Here is a 6,146-nt window from a genome sequence, read left to right on the forward strand (position 1 = left end):
AGTACAAATCTTTTATTTGGATTGTTTTCATAAATTGGAAATAAAATAAAAACTGTTTCATGTAATATTTCATTCTCGTCCTGTTTGTCACACAATAGTGAGGACTATGACAATGAATTAGCAGATCAGACTTCTAAACAATGTTGCAACCATCTGTTGATCTCTCTCTCTCTCTCTCCGAGATCTATTTATTATCTATCCAAACGGCTGCATACAAATATCCAAACCATATGTTCGCGTATCTTGTGCATAGTCCGGTTATAAGAAAGTAGCATTTACTATTGCATATAGACGGATCAATGAGCTATCCTCGCCTTTGATTTCAAGGTCTGTTTTATGTATATATTTTTTAATTATGTGTTTGGCTATCTCCATAGCTGCCCGTACCTCAGCAAAGTATAAAACTCCAGACTTAAATAAAAATGCCTACAAAACAGAAAGCATCCGGGTGAATCTATTCACACTTGCCTCACTTTGTCCTTAATCGGATAGACTGGTTATTTTATCCTTATTATAGCGCATGAAAAACGCCATTTATCCAGCCTAGAACCTGGATATGAAGGCTTTTATGTAGTCATCTCTCTCTCATCTTTCTCCAACAATAGACGGCAAAATATTCTCCAATTAGGTAAATTATTGACTCTGGGCTGCCGCTCTATTTCTATAGCCGAAATTATGGAGCGATGAAATATTCCAGGCTCCAAATGAACGGGGTCTATTCAAAGCGCACAAAGCTGTTCAAGTTTTTGAAAGGACCAACAAATTATTTTTGCTCTATTATAGTGGGTATTATGGCTGACAATGAGGTATTACGTATCAGTGCTTAAGCTTTTAATGATTCCCTTGCTGCCCGTGACGTTCCGATGAAAAGCGGGAATCAATCCAATTTAAGGTCCAGTTGAGAACAAAACGCGTGTATGTTATCAAAGAAAAGCAGCCAGATTTAGTAGCACGCACTGTAGCAATCATTTGGGTTTATACAAATCCACCAAATGTCTGTTGAAAAGTGAAAGAAGCTGTCATCAGTGTGTATCCTTATCCCTTGTAGTCTCCTGTGTCAATCCGTTCAGCTCATAAAGTTCATGTCCACGCTTTGGTTATTATTCCATGTACCTGTGCCATATGACTTTAAAAATAAAACGACAGAAGAAAATTTGAATCATAATTAATTTTTATTGCTAGCAGTACCTAAATTACATTATGATAAGATTCTGTTTTCACGTAATTCATGCCTCGGGCCCGTCATGCAATAGTTTATACAAAACATTGCTAGCATCCTAGCGGTAATCATGGCGTACAATATAAGTTATAGTACAATGTTACTCCAGATCTGACACATTATTCGTTAATGTGATGAACCCATTTCGACACACAATGCAGAACACATAGACATTTGCTTGACACAATGACTGACATAAGGACTATTGTTGGAGACAATGAATAACATTTGGGCTATTGTTAAACACAATGAACAGCATATGGACTATTGTTTACACGATGAATAGCATATGGACTATTACTAGACACAATGAATAACGTGGATTATTGCTAGACAACGAATAACATATGGACTATTGCTTGACACAATGAATAGCATATGGACTATTGCTTGACACAATGAATAACATTTGGAATATTGCTTGACACGATGATAAGCATATGGACTATTGCTTGACACGATGAACAGCATATGGACTATTGCTTGACAAAATGAATAGCATATGTACTATTGCTTGACACAATGAAAAGCGTGGACTATTGCTAGACAACGAATAACATATGCACTATTCCTTAACATAATGAATAACGTATAGACCATTGCTAGACACAACGAATAACATATAGACTATTGCTAGACGCAATGAATAACATATGGACTATTGCTTGACACGATGAATAGCATATGGACTATTGGTTGACACAATGAATAGCGTATGGACTATTGCTTGACACAATGAATAACATACAGACCATTGCTAGACACAATGAATGACATATAGACCATTGCTAGACACAATGAATAACATACAGACCATTGCTAGACACAATGAATAACATATAAACCATTGCTAGACACAATGAGTAACATAAAGACCATTGCTAAACACAATGAATTACACATACCATTACAAAACACAATGAAAATAATATAGACCATTGTTAGACACAATGAATAACATATAGACCATTGCTAGACACAATGATCAACATATGGACTATTGCTAGACAATGAATAGCACATAGACCATTGCTAGACACAATGGTTACAATATGGACTATTGCTAGACAATGAATAGTACATAGACCATTGCTAGACACAATGATTAACATATGGACTATTGCTAGACACAATGAATAGCACATAGACCATTGCTAGATACAATGATTAACATATGGACTAATGATTGATACAATGAATAGCACATGGACCATTGCTTAATATAGTATGATAGAATTTATCTTTACTTATCTGAGTATACCAGGAATACTGTATATATTTCACTGATGCATCACATCATTAAAGCGTTCAAATCGATTTTCGTTTAACAAGTATCTGTTCTCAAAACAGTGTTCACAAAAAGGCATATCTTGCGATATATATCATCTCACTTTTGAGGACCGCTCCGGTGGCTTAGTGGTTAGAGCGTCCGCCTCGGATGCGGGAGGTCGTGGGTTCGATCCCCGGCCGAGTCATACCAAAGACTTACAAAACTGGTACTAACAGCTGCCTCGCTTGGTAAAAATGCCAGTCTGGTGTCTGGTTATTCCATATAATATAACACAGGCGTGCACAACCCGTGATTCACGGGCCGCGAACGTATTCTGTCCGGCCCTCAGGGCAAATTAAAACAACATATAAATCTGGCCCATAAACAGTAGTTATGATAAAGAATTTAGTGCTTGCGGCCCTCGAGTGGTCTTAGAAAATGCAACGTGGACCTTGGCCGAAAAAGGTTGTGCACCCCTGATATAACACATAATAAAACTTAATTGCCCGCGTTGCATGATGAAATTGCTCATAAGCTAATATCGTGTCTAAAAGCAGAAAGGAGGAAGCACTGATATCGGTCACATATGATTAGTAACTTTGATATTGAACCTGGTACTTGTCAGCATAATACACCTGAAGACCAGTCTATCCAACCCTTACATATTAGGGAATTCCCCTCCAGCTGTTGATTACAGGACCCCAAGTTTACACACCTTGTGTGTCAGTTGCATTGTTTTCTGCAGGAACTTTACGTGGATTTTGCAACTAATGGAAATGAAGATTTTTGTAAATATAAAATACGTTCTTTCTAATAAACATTCTCTTTAAATCTTAGAAAAGGCGAACTAAGAAGGTAATGCTAACTGGAAGTAGCATCCCAAATTATCTCGCTAGGTCTGAACTGATATGACGACTTCGTGGCATTTGGTTTGCGTACCGAACTTGCAAGCGATAAGGTGGGGGCGCGAATCTTACGTTTCAGTCTGGGTTGGCTAACTAACGTAGTGTCGCCTTGACCACGGAACCTAACTCCGATTGCCTCTGCACTAAATAACCTATCATCAACCAAACTGAGTAGAAAGTACCACTACCAATAATATAGATATATACCATTATGTGATATGTCAAGATGGCGGCGCTATAACACTGTTGTCGAATAGCTGTGATAATATTTTAAATATTCTTAGTTGTTATTTTAACCTATCCATTGAAATTTTAACTTAGAAATGCAGTGTGAAGATTGTGGAACCTCTACTGGTCATTTGTGTCAGGGAGATTTTTTCCTTTGTAAGAAATGTGAGCTGAAAAGATTTCCTAGGGTGACGAGAAGCCCTGTAAACGTGGCGGCAGATTACCAACGACGGCTGTTCGTTGATAGCTCGTCGATAACGGTGAGTGAACTGCTTTGTTTTGTACAAAACAAAATGAACCCATTGCCATTTGATTATATTGTGAAGCTGTGTGTGGGCACATATTGGGATAGTGACAGTGAGGGTGCAAAACGGACCCTGTTCTCAGTGATACAAACAGTTGAAAGAATGATAAAGAGGAAGGGTACGGATAAATCTATAAATAATATGAAATATATTTTGAATCTATTTCTGTCCACAGACCCAAATGACATACCAAGTTTTTGTGCATTGGATCTATCAAAGTTGTCACCTATTCCTTACAGTTATGTGGACATGTCAATTTTATTGAAGGACATGGAAAATGTGAAACATTTAGTGGACATACTTAAGTCAGTCCAGGCGAAGACGTTATGTGCAGTGCAACATTTATGTGAACAAACTCATCCATGTTCGACAGCCAAAAGTAAATTGCTTCCCCATGTTGACAGTTTGAACACAGTTCAGTCTGACATTGTACTCACGGAGAATTCATCTGCAAACCGAGGATACGGTACAACAAATCATGACTTGAAAAGTCAGCCATGTAGGTCAACGAGAAATACCCCTGAGCCCAGTCGTCCAAAAGAAATAACCGTTACTAGTAGCACACGCGAAGGTATGCAATGCACGGACTCAAACAGCAACGAGACTCGGGTTAGTGCAAACAAGACCTGCTCTGCTTTATGGAATACAACAGCAGAAATCTATTATAATAATAAATCAGATGACGATGAATTAAGCCACAGCACAACTGCGTTAAAAATGGTCACATGTTCAGAAGACACCAGTGCCCAAGACGAGGATTTGGAAAACGATAAAACTTTTGCTCAAGACGCAAGTTCTCTGAGGAAGAACGACCTCTGTTTGGCAGCATTTCCACATAAAACATCGCGCACAAATCTGCATCAACGACGACTTAATAAGTTTACGAATGTTCAATCCACACACCAGTTTCCAAGAAGACGTGGAAGTGTTATAATAGAAAAGGCATCGTCTTCAAATTTGCGTACAGTGCGTCCAATGCGACAGCGATGCATATTCGCGACAAGACTTGCCCCCGAAACGCAGGAATCCGATATTTCCTCGAATATTAAGCATTACTCTGGAGTTAAGCCCACCCAGGTGGACAAACCTACAAACGAAATTTAATACCTGTGCCAGCTTCAAAATCACATGTGATAACCGTACGCACAATGCGATGATGAACGTGGATGCGTGGCCAAGAAACACGTTAGTTAGAGACTACTATCAAAGTCGGAATTGAACCATCATATCCACAAATTGGACCCAAATATACACAATGGATACTTTACGCATTTCTTTTTATAATAATAATAATAATAATGATAATAATAATAATGAGGACTTTGTATAGCGCCTAATCTTTAGAAGCTCTAATCGCTTTACAACATTAGATAACATCTGTAAGATAAAAAACATATATAATAATATGATTACAAACACAAACACCATGTAATTAGAAAACATAGAAAAAACATGCTGGGAATATTTAAGGTAGAAAACAGTATTAGGTCTTTAAGTTTGTTCTTGCAGTCGAAATAAGTGAGTTTTGAGAGCCCTCTTGAATGGGATCACTGTGTCTTTGTGTCTAAGTTCAGTGGGCAATTTATTCCACGTTGCTGGGCCCTGGTATGCAAAAGAACGCTGTCCATATGATTTTGTTTTCATAGTGGGAATAATGAGTATACGATTGTCAGAAGAGGAGCGTAAGTATCTTGCTGGTGTGTACACATGGGTGAGGTCGGGACTAGAATCCATCAGTGAAACGTAGCACAGAGAGTAAAGTTTGTGTTTGATTCTGGATCGAATGGATAGCCCGTGTAGGGTACAGAGCAGCGGGAAGGTATGCTCTGATCGTGGTACTCTAAGTATGATCCGAGCAGCTGAGTTTTGAACTTTTTGACGTTTCTGGAGTAGATATTGAGATGAACCAGACAGAATTGAGTTACAATAGTCCAGTCTTGAAAGTACTAATGAACACACGAGTGTTTTAGTGGCATCAACTGAAAGATATTTGCGAATGGAGCTGATGCGTCTCAGCTCAGAATATGCACCCTTGTATATGTTCATGACTTGTTGGTGCAGTGTGAGAGTACTGTCCAGAGTAACACCTAGGTTTCGTACTGATTGTGTGGATTTAATGTTGGTGTTGCTGATATTTATTGTTTGAGGTAAAGGATGTGAATGAGAAAGTCTTTGTGTTGTGATCAGAATGGCCCCAGTTATATCATCATTCATCTGCA

General features: G+C 38.4%; 1 non-coding gene across 1 annotated transcript; it reads left to right on the plus strand.

The window, feature by feature from the left end:
• Positions 1-2,617: 2,617 nt before the first annotated feature.
• Positions 2,618-2,694, plus strand: Trnap-cgg (transfer RNA proline (anticodon CGG)). The gene has a single exon. It is a non-coding gene; the product is annotated as a tRNA-Pro (tRNA).
• The last annotated feature ends 3,452 nt before the right edge of the window (positions 2,695-6,146 follow it).

Source organism: Sinohyriopsis cumingii, chromosome 5 (assembly GCF_028554795.1).
Source record: "Sinohyriopsis cumingii isolate HCF-2022 chromosome 5, ASM2855479v2, whole genome shotgun sequence".
NCBI classification, from domain to species: domain Eukaryota; kingdom Metazoa; phylum Mollusca; class Bivalvia; order Unionida; family Unionidae; genus Sinohyriopsis; species Sinohyriopsis cumingii.